Source organism: Marmota monax, unplaced genomic scaffold (assembly GCF_021218885.2).
Source record: "Marmota monax isolate L192 unplaced genomic scaffold, Marmota_monax_Labrador192_F-V1.1 WCK01_AAM20220418_F8-fsc00028, whole genome shotgun sequence".
NCBI lineage: Eukaryota > Metazoa > Chordata > Mammalia > Rodentia > Sciuridae > Marmota > Marmota monax.
In genome coordinates, this window is record NW_026694779.1 from 12,464,784 (window position 1) to 12,483,102 (window position 18,319).

Sequence of the window (18,319 nt, forward strand, 5' to 3'; positions counted from 1 at the left end):
TTCATGTTGTTATATGACATGAGTCATTTCTTCTTTCTTTATGTATTTCTACGTTTGCACAGAAATCAAACATTACAATGAAAATTACACTTCCATTTAAAAGTTCTTAGAATTTATCACGTTTTCTCATTCTAGGAAAAAAGCATGGTTTTATTATTACTTTTTAATGGAGAAAAATGAAGCAGGGTAAAGGGCTAGGGGAGCTGAGAAAGGAGAGTGAGATGTCAGCAAAGAGGCAGAGGAAGCCCTTTGTCACAAGGTGACATTGGAGCAAAGATTGAAAGGGGCATCACTGACATAGGTGAAGACCAGCCCTGGAAAAGCTTCCATGAGAAGAGATGTCAGAGACAGCAGCTTCGAAGCCAAATTATAAACACTTCCTGTCCATATCAAGCTTTGCAGAACTGAGAAAGTACTGAATAACTAAGATGTGATTCTCACAACTCAAGAAATTTAACTTGAACCAGGGGCAAATGTAAGAAATAAAAAAGAATTGCAAAACTATTCAAGATAAGTTCTCTTATATTAAAAAACAACAACAGCAACTATGCCTATTTTTTTAAAGAAATGCTTCCATTTAATGTACAGTATTAAAGGCAGAGTTTATATTATAGGATGCTAAAGCTTTCAGTATCTCTCCTCCTATAATTAAAAAGATATTAGCTGTTTGCATTTAAATCTTTTGAAATGAACAGGATTAAAAGTATGCTTTGTCTATAATTTTATTTTTTAAACTAATTTGTATTTCCTTCTATGGTAACATATAAAAGGATTCTGTGCTTGTAAAATTACTTCTGACAAATCCTTCAGCTGACTCCAAAGCATTGAAACAGTAAGGCTACAGGAGGTGTAACATTTGTGAATTCTCTTTATACAATGCCATTATTGTCATATCTAAAACTTTTAAATGCATCCCTTCAATAAGTGCATCGGGGTTTTGCATCTTAATGCCGTGGCATACCACTCAGCCTGCAGTTTCTTCTCTTGTGCACCAACAATTTCAACATCCTTCCAAATTTACTTGGTCTCCAATTGAAGAGCAACCTATTACTGACACATCTGTTAGATGGAATGTTTAGTCCTTCAAAATGTGGGATAGTCTGAAGAGTACAATATTGTAATATCAAACGAGCTGTGCTAAAAAAGACCATGTTACTGAATCAAAAAGAACACCAGCTTAGGAGAAAGAAGGCATTAATTATAGAACTGGCAAATAGTTGAATAGTTGTCCTAAAATAAACAGATGGAAATAAAAGGTGGACAGGGACAGACACATTTTAAGAAACATTGGTTACAGTTTAGCCCTCTTCAGGCATGTCACCAATACTCTCAGGTGTGTTTCCAAAATAAAATAATTGAGAGCCAATGGACAGTCATCTGTTAAAACTCTCCAAATAACATTTGTACATTGACTATTCTGCAAAACTCCATCTCTTTATTTAACAAATATTTGATGAATACAAGTGTAGGAAAGACAATTAGAAATTAATCTAACAACTCCTCTGCCCTCACAAGGCTTATAATCTAGTAAGAATATGCAAAAGTAAAAACAGTACAGAATGCTCACTTTGGCAGCATGCATTCTAAAATTGGAATGACACAGAAAAAATATGAGCATGGTCCCTGAGCAAGAATGACATGCAAATTCATGAAGTGTTCTATGCTTTTTAAAGCTTGGCATTCAAAAATATATATTATCACACACACACACACACACACACGCGTGCGTGCGCACACACACAGAAAATGCAAGATGTGTTTTTATGCTGTCCACAAGAAAACCATTTTCCAATAAATTCTGAATTACATGCAAAATGGGGGGGAGTTACCATTTAGATAATAATAATAATAATAATAATAATAATAATTAAGGATTGCTTCAATGAAAGAGAAAGGAATTAGTAAATGATGGTGAGGATGTAGAGAAACTGGAAGCCTCAAAATTTGCTGTTGCAAAGATAAAATAATTATATGACTTTGGAGAAATGGAAGTTCTCAAAAAGTTAAATACAAAGTTAGTGTATTACAGCTATTATATGTGATACATGCTAGAAAAATTGGAGCTTATATACGTGAAATATATAAATATGTTATGCATAATATCCAAAAATGTGGAAACAGGACCAATTTCCATCTCCTGATGAGTGGATGAGCCAATGTGCTGCATTTGAATATGGTAGGCAGAATTACAGCCCTCCAAAAACCACAGTTCCTAATACCTGGGTCTTGTGACAGTGCTACCTTATGCAGTAAAGTTGAAGGCATCCAGAGGGGGATGATCTTATTCTGAAGATCAGAGTGGGCCCAGCGTAATCAAAAGAGGCCTTAAAATAGAAAAAAAAAAAGACACCAGAGACTCAGAAGACTCAGAGTGATTCAATGGGGACCTATCTGCTTTTGGTAGCTTTGAAGATGGAAGAAGACCAAGAGCCAAAGAGTATATGCAGACTCTTGAGGGGATAAAGTGGGGAGTGAGGAAAGGGATCCAATCCCTAAGTATGCAGAAAGGAACCCAGCCTGTCAAAACTTAGATTTTAGCCAGGTGAAACCTGTGTTGGGGTTCTAGCTCACAGACTATACACCAGTAAATATGCGGTTCAAAGCCACCAAGCTGGTAGGAATGTGATATAGCAGCAATCCCGAAACAAATGGATCACATAGTAAAGTACTGTGCAGCTGTGGAAGTAAATGAGAATTGACACATGCCATACATAGATAGCATGGGTGGATCTTGAGTACTTTGTGCAAAGGGTACTGGCACATACTGGACTGGACCATGGAACACAGAAAATGAACATAGATCATTTTATGCCAGATGGAAAACGTACCATGGCACTGACTCAGCTCCAAAGGACAAACATGGACCAAGTCTAAGATGACTGTGAAACAAAACAAATCATCTTAGAAGTGAATTATAACCCATTGGATGAAATATGAGTCCATGAGTCCAGAAGGATAAAAATAAATGTGAGGAATCTAAGAGAATGGAGGAGGGGGGTACAAAGTTTTTTCTTAGAACTTAAATAATAAAGAAAGAAAGACGGCATGAGAAACTCAGTATTAGACAATCACTCTAGTGATAATTTTCCAGTGAGTATTATAAATAGAGGCCAAAATTAGTGTGTGAATTTTAAAAGAATATCCATACGAGATACTGAGTAATATTAAGATTGGATTAATTTTCTTCACTACAAACTAATAGTTGCCATCTTGTACAAGTGGTTAATTTCATAAGTAACCAAACAAATTGACATCATATGTGTACTGATGTGATATACTGAGAGAATTGTTTCTATGGTATTCTTGGTGGATATGCATGATGCAAATCCAAATATAAGGAAGCAGTAGGTAAATATATTGAGGATCCTTTTGCAAAATAATTGGCCTACACTTTTCAAAAATGTCATTGGCAAGAAGGGCAAAAGACCAAGGAAGTATTGAAGAAAAGGGGGACAAAATAGACATTACAACCAAATGCAACATTTGATTCTGCACTGGATCTTTGAACTGAAGAAAGAGAAGCTGATATAAAATACACAAAAATACATTAATCCCTTGGAAGAACAGCACTCCTAATGATCTGATTACCCTGTATTAAGCCCCGCCTCTTAAAAATTCCACTGCTCTCCCAATATTGGGGGTCAAGCTTCTAATATATGAACCTGGGAACACATAAAAATTATACCTAATCCAAAAGAGTTGTCAGGAAGTCTTATAGATAAAATTTCTTCCTTCCTATCAGAAACAGGAAAGGTCATTTTTGTCCCAACAAACTGAATGCATGTCCCTGATTTGATGGAATCATTTCATCACTAGATGATTTTCATTGTGTTAATAATGTCACCAGAGGAACGGACAGGGGCTATTGGCCTAGGTCACAGCTGAAGAGAGCAAGTCAATCTCTCCAGAATAACATGATCTTCCCAAAAGAGAATTAGGAGAAATTGATCAAGGGTAAAATCAACAGAAGTTATGCTATGTTTGAATATCCATTTCACATCCAGGTTATAATATTTTATTAATGGGATTGTGAATAACCTAGAATATGCAAGAAATAGTGGACTTTATCTAATAATATCAAGTGAAACAATGCAAATGAAAGGAAATGCACAGGCACTGGGCCCATATTGCATGAGTTACACAATCTCAAGTTATAAATCACCAGCTGCTGTTGTGGCCAATACTTCTGCCAATACTTACTCAGTATTATCTGGTCATTATGGAGCAAAGAATATTTGGTTTACTCTTAAATTCAAGGGAGAGACAATTTTGCTTAACATGATCAATTTTCTGTTCTATTTTTCCACAGCTAGTGTTTTTAGCTGCAGTAAATTTTTCCTTTTAATTTTAAACTTTTAATTTCTTTTAAGTTTTAGAGAAAAAGATTCCCAACTTACCAAACTGTTTTTTTATTCCCCACTTTGTTTACTTAAATGCAGACACTTTTAAGTAAGAGGACTCGAAACCAAATTCCTCTCAAAAGACTCCATTTAAAAATAATCCCATTAATTAGCCTATAATTGAATCACTATTTTTTCTATAATTGAAAAGTTAAGGTACATAAAGAATCTATATGATCATTTAGATTCTTTTTAATAAGTTCTTATATGTGTAAAATTTAAGAGGTAGCTAGTGTTACTTTTTTTCTTTGTCATGTATGTTAATTTTAAAATTAACATACAATAAAAATTCATTTCATAAATAAACAATTCTATGAATTTTAATGTAGATAAGTACATGTCATATTTATCACCCTGCAGATACACAATTGTTCCAACTCTAAGAAACATCCCTTGTGTAATTATTTTGTAATCACATACTCCAACTCCAACTCTCGGCATCCACTGGATCTACTCTCTTTCCATATAGTTGTGTCATAAAAAGAAATGTCATATAAGTAGAATCATACCATAGGCAGCTGTATGAGTTTCTGACAGCTGCTATAACAAATCACCACAACTTCAAAGCTAAAATAACATAAATTTATTATTGCATAGTTTGGGAAATAAAATTCAAAATTCAGTTTCACTGGGCTGAAATGAAGCTATTAGGAAAGGCTGTGTTCCTTTTAGAAACTATAGAGGAGTTTTTTTTTCCTTTTCCAAATTCATGGGGCTGTCTGCACTATGCAATTCCAATGATAACTCTTTGAAGTGGTCCCATAGGTCCCTGAGGTTCAGTTCACTGCTTGAAAACTCTTGTTTTCCTCTATTATTCTGGTTTGGTCATTTCTATTGATTTATCATAAATATCAAGGATTCTTTGTCCTTTATATTCTAGTAAACTATTGAGCTATTGAGAACACTAGTGATTCTTTTTCTCTTATTCTGGTTTTTCAATTCTAAATTTTCAATGTGGTTCCTCCTTATATCATCTGTGCCAAAACTTTCCATGCCAAAACTTTCCTTCTTTCCATTTGTTTGTAAAAGCCCACATTTAGCTATTAGAGCACTTTTATTCTGGCTGTTTAAAGTCTTTGGAACATAATTCCAACACCTGTGTCCTGTCACCATTAGCATTTGTTTATTGTCTCCTCTTCAGGGTTTTGATATTTTTCGTATGCAACATAACAGTGGGTTATAATCTAGACATTTTTTGAATACCATGTTGATGGATTCTGGGTGTTGCATGAATCCTATGGAGCATGCTGATATTTTTGTTTTGGCTAATGAGCAACATGTTTGAGTTAATTTGACAAGTTCAGTGAGCCTTCTCTATTGGTGTCCACTGGACCATCCATAGAGATATCCACATACTCTCTGTCCATGTGGCTTCCATATCAGTTCTTTTTTTCTAAGCCCTTGCTGGGCTGTCTTGTGTGTATACTACAAAGCATTTGGCTTGGGACCTAAGTCATGTATATTAAGTAATTAATATCTCAAGGTCTGTGCCTGTTCTTTAGGGTCAAATACAGGCCTGCTTACTTGGGGCTGAACGCCATGAGCAAGTTTAAGACATTGCTTCTCCAAGTTCTTCCCTCTTGACTCCCTTACCAGTATGTTCAGGTTCTGTGGAGTCCTTTTCCATCTCCCTGTCAAAACACCAGAGCATCCATTCTCTGCTCTGTCTTGTCTACACCTGCATCTGGCTGTGGAAATACAGTCAGAAGGAAAGAAGCAGCAATGGCTTCTCCAACCCTTGAGACCATAGCTCCTCCTGTCAGACAGGAGCAGTCCCCTTCATGGGACCCTGTGCTGCTCTAGCTGCCTGGTCATCCCTGGACTTGGTGGGCTGGGGCCCAAGAGGAAGAGATAAAGAACACAGGAATTTCCTCTATTCTATCTGCAGTAAGATGCTCCCATTTCTGCTCCCTTGAGCCAGAACTGGAAGAATTCTTCCAGGGACACACTCGGTCCTTATTGATGGTGATTTATTGTCAAGATTTTCTGAGCTCCATGTGAGACAAAGTCTTCCCTAATCTACCTGTAGATACTATTTACACTTTAAAAATTTTGTGGTAAGATACACATGACATAAAACATAACTTTCGTATCTCTCTGCTAGGGATGTCATTGCCCATGTCCACAGATTGCTTGACCTCTGCCACAGGGCTGGGCACAAATCAGGGGCCACTGAAGCAGGAGCAAACTTTATTTCTGAACTCCACCAGCACACTCCACACACGCTCCCGGGAAAAATGCCGAACCAAGCCACGGGGCTCCTCCTGGGGACACACTACTCCAACAGGAAATCCCTCCTCCGGAATTCCCCAACCAATGAGAACTCTCCAGGAGTCCCACAAGAGCTCCAAAGTAGCAGACCTAGGCGGACAGCAGGGGTCTAATATCCAATTGAATGCAGATCTTAACATAATCATTATCATCTCAATGGCTTGCTGGAGTCACCTTTCAACCAAAAATGCCATGCGTCATTCCTACTTGGCTGTGGCTCTCAGCAGACCTCAACAACAAAAATTAATTTTCTCACAGTGCTGGAAGCTTGAAGTCCAAGATTAAGGTAGCTATGGGTTTGGTTTCTCTAGAGGCCTCCCTGATGCCAGTAGCCATCTTCTTGCTGTGTCATCACAAGGCCTTTTCTCTAGGTGCACATCCCCACTGTACCATCCTCCTTCTTCTATAGCCCCCATTGGTACTGGGATGGGGCCCCACACCCATGGCCTCATGGAGCCTCAATTCCCTCTTTAAAGGTCCTAGCTGAAATGCAGTCACAGTCCAAGGTGATGGGGGTTACAACATCAACCCACAATTATTTGGAGCACATGATACATTCCACTATTCCATCTTGACCCTGTCTACACACAATTCAGTGACATTATGTCCAATTTGTTATGAAATCATCACCACTCTCTCTCCAACTCTTCCCATCTTGCAAAATGGAACCATCCCTCCTCCCTGTAAATAACATGCTCTGTTCTCCTCTCTTCCCAGCCTGGCAACAGCCCTTCTACTTTTTTCTCTATGAACTTGGCTACTCTGAGTACTTTGGGTAAACGGAATCACTCAGTGTTTTTTGTCTCCCTGGTACTGGTTTCTTTCATTTAGCACAATGTTCTCAAGGTGTTTCCATGGGGCAGCAGGTATCAGATTTCCCTTCTTTATTTGGCTGAATTTTGTGTGTATATTACATTTTCAGGCTCTATTGCTACTGTATGTATACGCTATACTTTGTATACTATGCATCCATCCATTGATGGGCATTTGAGTTGCTTTCATATTTTGGCTCTTGTGCCTATATTTTAACTGCCCTCAAATAGCTTCCCCATGCCTGCAGAGCCACCAAGTTTCAACATGAGTTTTAGAGGGGGCAGACCTTTTAGTCACAACACCATAGTTGCTTTTGGATGGACTAACAGGATAGAAAGTCCTTACTCTATTTTACCCAGAAACAGAGTGCACTAAGAAGCTTCATTTTAATCTGCAAGTAGAACATGCATTATAGGCATGGTAGAAATTGTCCTATAAGATTTGGTTTGGAAAATAGCATTCATACAGATGTATGTTCTATTTCTACTCATATATGGAGACACTTTAAGTTGAAATTTTTTCACCATGAGGCATCCCTGTTTGAAAATATGCAAACAGTCTTGTAAAGGGTAGTGCAAAAATTTTAATACAATATTAGTCACTGATATCACAATATAATGCATTTTATGGTGTTTTCCCTTACAATTAGTTGAAAAGTGGGGCAAGGAGCAACTTATGAATAAATAAAAACCCAATGTGCAAAAACATAATGTCCCCACTCCCTTTACTTATTGCCTGCCATTATCTTCAAGTGATGTTTATTAACCATCTATTTTATTTGAAATAACTTTATTTGACAATAAAAATCTTTATGAAAAAGATATTTCTATCAACAGAAACTTCTTAATTTCCAGTCACTATGCTAAGGAACTCAGAGCAATTTTTAGACTCCTATTAAGCCTTATTTAAATTAGACGCAAAAATAATCTTTTAAGCACAAGATTTTCAGTAGATGTTCCCTGATGGTGCTGAATTGAAGATTATGTTTACGGGCCCTGTGAATTGACCACCTCTGTAAATGCAGTCTAGTAACCAGCAAATTGTCAATGTAATTGCTTTAGACCTAAGAACTTTAAATTAAGCCTCTCCTAATTTGAAGAAGATTTCAATTGCTAATAGGATAATTGCACCTGATTTCAAAGTACAGCCTGTAGTTTTTCCTTTTTTAAGAACTCATTTTTGGAAATAGAGCAAGTCCCTGAGAGGAAGGAGATGAAAAGAATATAACTGAGTTTTGCCTCATCCTGCAGTTTACGGCCGGATCTCACTCTGACACAATTAATCATAAACAGACCTGTCCTTTCTCTTTTGTGTACTTGCACATGTTCCTAAATTGTCCTGCTCTATTATGATTATATTAGCAATTAGTAAAGAAGGAATTAGCACTGCATGTTATTACCATCAACCCATTAATTTACCTTGAGAATTCCCTCTACGCGCCGCCATTCTGTACTTCTCTGTGTTGAGCCATCTGAGGTTTCGGAGAGAGTGCTCATTATCAAATTAATTCCGAAAGAAGTAAGCTTTTGCCCTTCCCATTTTTTCAGGTGAGACCTATTAACAGATGTTCTTTTATGTTACACACACACCTCAGGTATCCACTTAGAGGGAATACATGACTTATCTGCTTTGTATGATGCAAATGAAGTGTGAATTTGAAAAAAAAAATACAGTGGCATGGACTTCTTTGTACTTATTTTCTTAAACTTTTACATTTTAATAGAGAGCAACCTTTTCTTATTTTGTTTTTAATTAACTCTCTCCCACTCTTCAAGGAAAACCAATTCTTTTTTCCTTCATAAGTTAAATGTAAGATTGCTACTCAACATTTCCTCTCAGTCAGTATCTGTTTAGTATTCTTCTCTCAATCAGCAAATATCATGCCTGGCAAAGTTGTATGTATTGAGTGAATGCTTATTAATTGTAGATTTATAGTGAAAATGTCTGTCTAGAAAGATATCATTGTATAAACTTAATTTATTTTCAGGGTAAAAATTTATATATTTTTTAGATTTCATCTGAACATAAACGAGGATGCTGTAGAAAAGAGATAAAAGTTTCACAAGAAAACTTTCAAGTTCATTTTTTAATAGCATCCAAAATTTGGACAAAATGCTCCAATGTAGAATGCCAAAATTATTTTCTGCCCTGGTTGGAGTACTTCCACTGATTGTGAAGTTTACAATGTACTGTTTTTCAGATTTGTAGAATCATACAACTGACATGCCTCTTCTACTCTGAAAATTTGTTGTGATCTACAGTTTTGCTGCTGTTACAATGTTTACACAGTTTTACTTCAAGAAATGGAGTTCATTAGTACTGTGTGTGTGTGTGTGTGTGTGTGTGTATGCGCGCGCATGCGCGCGCACTCACTAGAAATTGAACCCAGGGCCTTGTGCATGTAAGGCAAGCACTCTACCAACTGAGCTAAGAAACAAGAAACAAGCTTTCTGAATCCCCTTGTGGGTTTCTGGCTAACAATGCAACAAGAGCTGCTGAATCCAGATCACAGTAACTAATTTGTGGTTCAATAATTATTTTGTCCCCTGGCCAAATCTGCACTCTATAACCTAACTTTAAGAAAAATGAATGATATATTTGCTATCTTTATGAAACTGCTTTTCAATGGAAACAAATCTAAAAGATAAAGAGGTATCCACTATAAAGAGATGCATTCATTCAATAAATACTTATTGAGCTCCTCTTGTGTCGCTGACACTGTCCTATATAACCAAGCCTGTTACGGAAGTGTAAAGACAGATATTCTTGCTCCTAGGAGGTTATGCGTTAGCATGGGAGTTGTAGAAATTATGAGAAATATTATGAGTAAAGAAGTTATCTGGTGCATAAGATAATAAATACAATGGAGAAAAAGGAAAGTTATGATGAGCGGACCAAGAATGTATGGGACGGGTGCTCATGTTCTAGTACTAACTGGATGGTCAGGGTGGCTGGCTGGCAAAGCTAGAAGGACGTCAGGGCGTTGGCCATCCAGACTTTCTGGAAGGGTGTTCTAGCTGGAAGGAGAAGGCACAGTTAAGGAATAGTTGCAAAAGAGCTTAAGGGAGGTTGAAGAAGGACAAAGAAGATAGGTGGTAAGAAGGAAAAAGTAAAAAGGGAAACATCAGGTCTTGAAGGAGGTGACAGTGCTGGAATGGAGCTTGCTTTCTGATCATGAACTGTGAACTCTCTTGAGGGAATTAGGCTGAGGTTTATGTGGCCTTCAAAGACTCAGCTTAAAAAAAAATGTTTCCCCATCAATGTGTTATAAATAAGTAAGATACTCATGGTGTTCAGATTATTCTGAATTATATTTAACTTATTTAACAAAATAAAATGGAGTATGATTTCATTGTTTAAAAGTAACTTGCTGATGAACATTGGCAAGATCAACCCTATGTGCTCCTGGGGAAAGCTACCAGCTCTTCCTGTGCCACGAGAACTCAACTAACGTGTTGATTTGGAAGAAAACTGGAGCAATTAAAGCTTTATCACTTCCTCCCCCAACCCCTCAAAAAGTAATGAATCAACCAGGCATGGTGGCTCATAAGGCTTGAGAGACTGAGGCAGAGGATTGCAAGTTTAAAGCCACCAGCCTCAGTAGTTTAGCAAGGCCCTCAGAGACTTAGCAAGACCCTATTTCAAAATAAACCACAAAGGGCTAGGGATGTGGTTCAGTGGTTAAGTACCCTGGGTTCAATCCCTGCTACCAGGAAAAAAAAAAGTAATGAATCAAATAAGTTATGCTCCTGTTTAGGAGGGAGAAGAAGAAAGTATCTGTTACTATCATCCCATTTCTATCCCAACATTTCATTATGATATTTTGGTGCCCTGGCTAAAAAGATTCTGATCTCAAGTCAGTGTCTTAGAGTTTTGTTATTTTGTGTTTTTTTTTTTTTGTGGTACTGGGAATTGAACCTAGGGTCACCTAACTACTGAGCCACATGCCCACCCCCTTTTATTTTTAATATTGAGACAGGGTCTCACCAAGCTGCTTAAGGCCTCACTAAATTGCTGAGATTGGTCTCAGACTTGTGATCCTCCTGCCTCAGTCTCAAGAGTTGCTGGGATTAAAGGCATATACCACTGTGCTAGGCTCAATTTTTTTTGTTAGTGAATTTTAGTTATACATAATATTGAGATTCATTTTGACATAATCATACAAGCATAGAATATTATTTGCTCCACTTCAGTCTCCAGATTTTCCCTTTCCCTCCCTCCCCTTCTCCCTTCCCTCTTTTTTTCCCTTTTGTACTCTTAAGAGTTTTATCATTGAAAAAAATTTTACGCAAAATCTTGGTTTTGGAAGCCACATCCCAGCTCTATATTAGTAAAAATTCTCGCAGAAGCAAAGTACATGTCAATTGTTTTCCTTGGATTTAAATTGGAAATAGAGGAAAGAAATAAGGAAAGAGGGAGGGAGGGAAGTAAGGAAGAGGAAACAGGGGTGATGGGAAGCCTGGCCAATAACTGAGCTTGCCAGATGCAACCCAAAGTATGGCATGAAATTTTGACAAGCCATGTGATGTGCTCCATTCCAAAACAGAAATTAGACCTGCTGGGAAAATCCTATGAAATAAGCAACTGGCAAAACACATTTGCTTCTCCTACAGTTTGACTAAATGGCCACAGTTTATCAGAAACTATGTGGACATAAGATGAGCTGCTTCCAGCAGCTTTCAAGCAATAGAGAGCATTTTAATTGGCGATGCATTGAAAAGCACAACATGTTGGACCTCGATGGTTCAAACTAAAACCAATTTTTCTCCAATGCAAGAATGACCCAGTCAGCTATGTGTTTCCTATCCTACATGTTGGTATCCCTTATAAAGAGCTAAGCTTACCCAGTATAGTATCACCTGGGAGCTTAGGGACCTCAATAACTGTTCTCTTTCACCGGGCCTAGGAAGAAGTGTACTAATTTGATGTTCAGATTGCTGTGATTCCTCAGATCTGATTTAAGCAATCTATTCTTTACAAAGCGTCAACATACCTGCAGGCAGTTGAAACTTTGATAGTCTGAAGGTTGAAGTCACATGATTTAAACCTTATATATTAGTTGAATTCCTTTATCACTAGATTAGAAATATGCATCAAATTAAAATAAACTACTTTTATAAAGTATAATAAAATCACAAAGCTTGTTTAATTATGCCTAGCAGCTTAGGTTCTGTGTTCTATGAACAAGCTATTTTTATTCTATCTGTATAACCTGCCTTCTTATTTTTAAACCTAGCAAAGAGAAAAGTGTTGTATTTTAACTGACCTTGAAACCTGGGTTTGGCCTTCTACATAAAGTTTAATTCTCATGCAGTTAACTTCAAAACATGACAAATTTCAAAAATCCACAACTTTGATCACATGTTATTGCCTATTTTGAACTTGTAATAAATACTGCCCTTCAAGGCCACTCGTAATTATGGGATAGAAAAGCTCATTTCTAAGAAGACAGTTCTCATTTCTAATTACAGCAATGGTAACTGTGTGCATAAATTAATAGTTGTTTAGCAGTGTTCACTACTTGATAAATGGAATATTCTCTTTTAGCAACTACAAGTAAAACAGTGAACTCCTTTTACAATAAACTCTGTCCTATAAAATCTCATCTTTAGGAAAAGTTGATATCAAATCCAGAAAAAGAAGACTCAATAGATGTGGCCTTCCAGGATTGGCAATCGCCACAAGTTGACATTTCTCTACTTTTCTCTATACCATTAGTTTCAACCAAGCGAAACCTTCACTTTTCCTTCTCAGAAATTCTACATAAAACCTAAATAAAGTCCACTAATAAAAAACAATATTCAAGATAACTGACAATGGTTATCTTTCCATAATAAATATATTTTTCCAAACTATCAAATATTATTTACCTGCTTATGATAGACCAGGACATTCAGAGAGCACTGTATTCTGGGATGCAGATTTGCCTCTACAAATTTCACTATAAACCAGATGCATTTAAAAAGGACAATGGCAAGGGACAAAAGAGAATCCTAGAGTTGAAAAATCCATAGAAAAGGAAATATCAAGTGGCATTTATTCCAGAAACTGATCCTTTCATTTGCCATCTTTTCACCGGAGATGTTTTTATATGGAAAAAGTAAATGTATATCATAGAAGCCAAAATAAATATGTTTTGTGGAACATACAGTGTGGGAGAATTCAAGAAAATGAAAACAGAATCCAGGGGTGAGGAAATAGAAAAGGTAAGAGAGGGAAATATTAAACCTACCAAACAGTCGTCTATTTTTGGAAATAAAGCTCCGAGATTTAAGGAAGCCTAATATTTAATAAGTGACCATTTCAGTCATCTCTCTACAATTTTCCACTTTTCTCTTTTCTGCAGACATATTCTTATTCTACATATGAGATTCTTATTCATATCTATTCTCATGTATTTTGCCATAAAATTCTCAGTTGTCTCAGTGTTTTAACACATTCATTATATAGATTTTTTATTCCAAAATTTTCTAGAGTTTCATTTATGGTGAATCTAATGAGATGTTTTAGGTTACCTAATAGGCAACATATATTTTTATATATTTATTCCTATTCTTTTTCTTTCTTCTTCTTCTTCTTCTTCTTCTTTTTTTTTTTTTTTTTTTTGGTAGTGGGGATTGAACAACTCTGGGGCTAATTTTACCACTGAGTCACATCCCCAGACCTTTTTATATTTTTATTTTGAGACAGAGTCTTGCTACATTGCTGGGGATGGCCTCAAACTTGTGATCCTTAGGCCTCAGCCTCCTAAATCCCTGGGATTACAGGTGTGCACCACCAAAGCAGCATAATATTCTTTATCTTTACAACTTTGATTTGAAACATATGGCTAATGCATACTATCTAATACTCCATCCCAGACAGAGTCTACAAAGATTGTAAAGGTGAAGTGTAACAGCATTGCTTCAACATCTCACCCTATCACTATAATTTTACAAAAGAAGTAGCAGGGCTGCACAGCTCTCTTATGGTGTGTGCTATCTAAACCTTTGACTGAGGCACACTGCTGCCAAATACCAGGAATTATGAAGAAGGAGTTAGGGTCTAGTACATTCCAGTTGGGATGGATATGTTCAGATGTTTAGGAACACTTGCACATTATTAGGGCTATTTTGCACACCCTGTAAAGTTTTTCAGTGAAGCCCCAAGGTGTCCATGAACTGTAGCTTAGGAAGAGTGTGCCAGAAATCCAGAGCTCTCTGCTTCCATCTCCCTACCCACCCCCATCAATCAACGCAAAGAGCAGGAGCAGGCAGCTGTGCTCAAGGTTGCTTTTCACTTGTGTCTACAAAGAGATGAGTTACTGACTTCAGCCCCTCCAAGAAACTGGAAGGTGTTTTTGCTCAGTAAGGTTTAACTTCAGTAAGTCAGTGAATGATATTTTATCAGTGCTTTGTGTGTATGAGAACTTAAATTCAGCATTTGGGGTAGAAGACAAACAGAAACAAAAGTTCTGAAATGCTTATTTTTCCCATGAATGAGCTTGAACCATAATTGAAGACCAGAAACCCCTCTTTCTCAGTCTAGTGAAGCTATCTTTACAGACTGACTTACAATAGAAGAATTTTAAAAATTGGGTTTATCTTGGAAAACATGTTTTTCCCAAGCAAAATATTGGAAACTGTGTTACAGATTTCATGGAATAACTCAGTGAATGTAATACCATATATGGACTGTTGAACTGTATCAGCAAAGCATATTATTTTGCAAATTAAACATGCTTATACTATATAAGTATTTGGTTTGAGGTAGGACTCATCTCCTATTGTATAAAAGTGCTAATGTACTTAGGACAAGATTGACACTTGTCAACTGACAAAAAAGTCAATTGGAATAGGCTTACTTTTCATCCTGAGTTAAAAACTACCCACTGTATAATGGCCAGGACCACGTTGTCTTAAGAGTACCCACCAGTCTGCTCTGATAGAATCTGCTGAATCTCTAGTCCAAAGATTAGGCTTGCATCCTGCCTCCCAGTGACTACAGCTGCGTGACCTTAAACATTTAATATATCTAGGGCTATTTTTCATTTAAAAACTGGTTATAATTATACATGCCCTGCCCTATTTACTGCACAGAAATACTTTGAAGCTCAAATTAAATGATAAGTTAGATCTCCATGTCCCAGATACAAGGAAAAGAAACAAGAGAAGAATAGAAAATATGTAACAGCAGAAAAGTAATTCAGAATTTTTTCCAAATGACTACATTTATATTAGCTAGAGATTACCATTGCAGGAAATGAAGACCAAAGAACATTAAAAGAGGTAATCAGGGAAACATCCTTCAAGATTGGTGTCCCCTATTGCAAATCAGTTCTGCTTCCAAGGTCTCCATCTCCGGATCTAATTGGTCAAGGGAAAATATTGCTGTCCCTAAAATACTTTAACTCTGGAATATGATTCTGCCACATTTTAAAAAATGAAATTAATTTCACTATTTCATGGAAGGGAGTTTAGCTGATTACATGCAATCATTTTAACCTTCTTCCAAATTTCCTCTCTTTAAGATTTACATGATTTTTTTTTTCTAATAATGGCCATAAGAAAGGTGCCACACTGACAGAGAGTTTATTGTGTGCCAGGTCCTAGGCTCAGTCTGTCATACAGCTTACATTGCTTAACTCTAAGAATGAAGTATGTGCTTGATATTTTTTTATTATTCTAAATTTACATATTAAAAATGGAGGTTCTTCCTTAGTAACAGGACCTCAATTTGGTGTGTATTTGAACCTTTCATTTGTGATCCTAGGGCCCACATTGATTTCAAAGTGCAACTGTATGAAGTGTGACAGGGAAAGTCTCTGATTGTGTGAAGTAATAGGCCTCAGAGAGCAAGTGAAGCCATGTGAAATCTTAGTCCTTAAAAAGTTTGCAATTTAGAGGAGGAATGAGATAAGATTAAATGCCAAGTAGAGTCCATGCTTGGTGACTGTGTGGATGATTATATTGCTATACTGGGCACCTGACTCTCCCAGCAATCTGCCAAGACTGGTGTCATTGTAGTCCCCAGTTTACAGATGGAGAGACAGAGGTTTGAGAGAGGTTATGTAATTTGCCCTAAGTCACATAACTAAGAAAGAGGAGCAGTATTAGGGCATGAATGCAAGCACTTAGTCACCAGGGGTATCTTGGAAACTGCTGTAAGAGAAACACATACAGTCTCTGGAGAGCAGAGTATGAGCTCACGAACATCCTGCTAGGGAGGTGAGCACCTAAGAAGCTTAATGACAAAAGTGGGCTAATATGCTTTTATGGTTTAGATGTGAGATAATGCAATAGTTATGAGAGCCTGAACCTAGTAAATGCATCAATCCACTGATGTATATTAACTGGGTAGTGACTGTAGGCAAGTAGGGTGTGGCTGGAGGAAGGAAGTCACTGGGGGTATGCCTTTGGGTTTGTATTTTGTCCCTGGTGAGCAGAGTTCTCTCTGCTTCCTCATTGGCATGTCCTGTGCCACTTTCCTCTGCCACACTCTTCCTCCATGGTGTTCTGTCTCACCTGGTACCCAGAGCAATAGACTTGGCCATCTATGGACTGAGACTTCTGAAACCATGAGCCCCATATACACTTTTCCGTCTGTAAAATTGTTCTCATCAGGTCTTTTGGTCAAGAAAGGTGACTAAACACTTAACAAGACAAATTGCATAGTTATAAGAAACTTCATAATAAAATGACTAATGTATGTCTACATATATAAATAACTTGAGGTTTTGACTCTTTATCTAGGAATTCACGTCACAAAGTTTCTGAAGCAATGTTTAAAAAATGAATTACTTTTGCCTGCCAGACTCTATGTCTGGCAGGATGTTGTCTATGGGAAATGGGAAATGAGCTAGAAAACATGACTCAAGCCTGAACCACAGTTCAGAGAATCTGATCCTCCCACAAATGTCAAATTGCTGTTCAGACTTCCAAGTCACTCTGCACAAAAGCACTCTGATTTTCTGTTCAAACTGCCCTTTGACTTCATATTTGTACTGTCAGGACTGTAATCCCTACCACATTTTCAGAATTAAAGGGACCAAGAAGGAAGGAAAGGGAGTTAGTAATAATTTGAAAAAATGTCAAGACTAAGTTCAGGATGCTAAAATGATGGGGCAGAAGTAAATTCTGAGAGCAAGGGAAGGTGTGGACCATGAGTGAACATGCTTACTGAGGCTGTGAGCAACAGACTGCATTAGAAATGAATTTTAACAGCATTAGAAATAAATGTAGGTGCAGTTGAATCCTAGAATACACACATTTAGCATAAGTTAAAACTGATGGGCACCTAGGTTGGTTCCATATTTAGCTATTGTGAATTAAGCTGCTATAAAGATTGATGTGGCTGCATCACTGTAGTATGCTGATTTTAAGTCCTTTGGGTATAAACTGAGGAGTGGGATAGCTGGATCAAATGGTGGTTTCATTCCAAGTTTTGTGAGAAACCTTCATACTGCTTTCCAGAGGGGTTGCACCAATTTGCAGTCCCACCAGCAATGTATGAGTGTAACTTTTCCCCCACATCCTTACCAACATTTATTGTTGCTTGTATTCTTGATAATTGCCATTCTGACTGGAATGAGATGAGATCTTAGAGTGGGTTTGATTTGTACTTCTCTAATTGCTAGAGATGATGCACATTTTTTCATATATTTGTTGATCAATTGTATTTCTTCTTCTGTGAATGTCTGTTCAGTTCCTTAGCCCATTTATTGATTGGGCTGTTTGGTTTTTTGGTGTTGAGTTTTTTGAGTTCTTTATATTTCCTGGAGATTAGTGCTTTATCTGATGTGGGTGTAATAAAGATTTTCTCCCATTCTGTAGGCTCTCTCTTCACATTATTGTTTC

The 18,319-nt window shown here is 37.1% G+C and overlaps 1 non-coding gene across 1 annotated transcript; it reads left to right on the plus strand.

Moving 5' to 3' along the window:
- The first annotated feature begins 1,559 nt into the window (after window positions 1-1,559).
- LOC124079884 (U6 spliceosomal RNA) lies at window positions 1,560-1,668 on the plus strand. Its single transcript, XR_006847499.1, has one exon. It is a non-coding gene; the product is annotated as a U6 spliceosomal RNA (small nuclear RNA).
- Window positions 1,669-18,319: the final 16,651 nt, after the last annotated feature.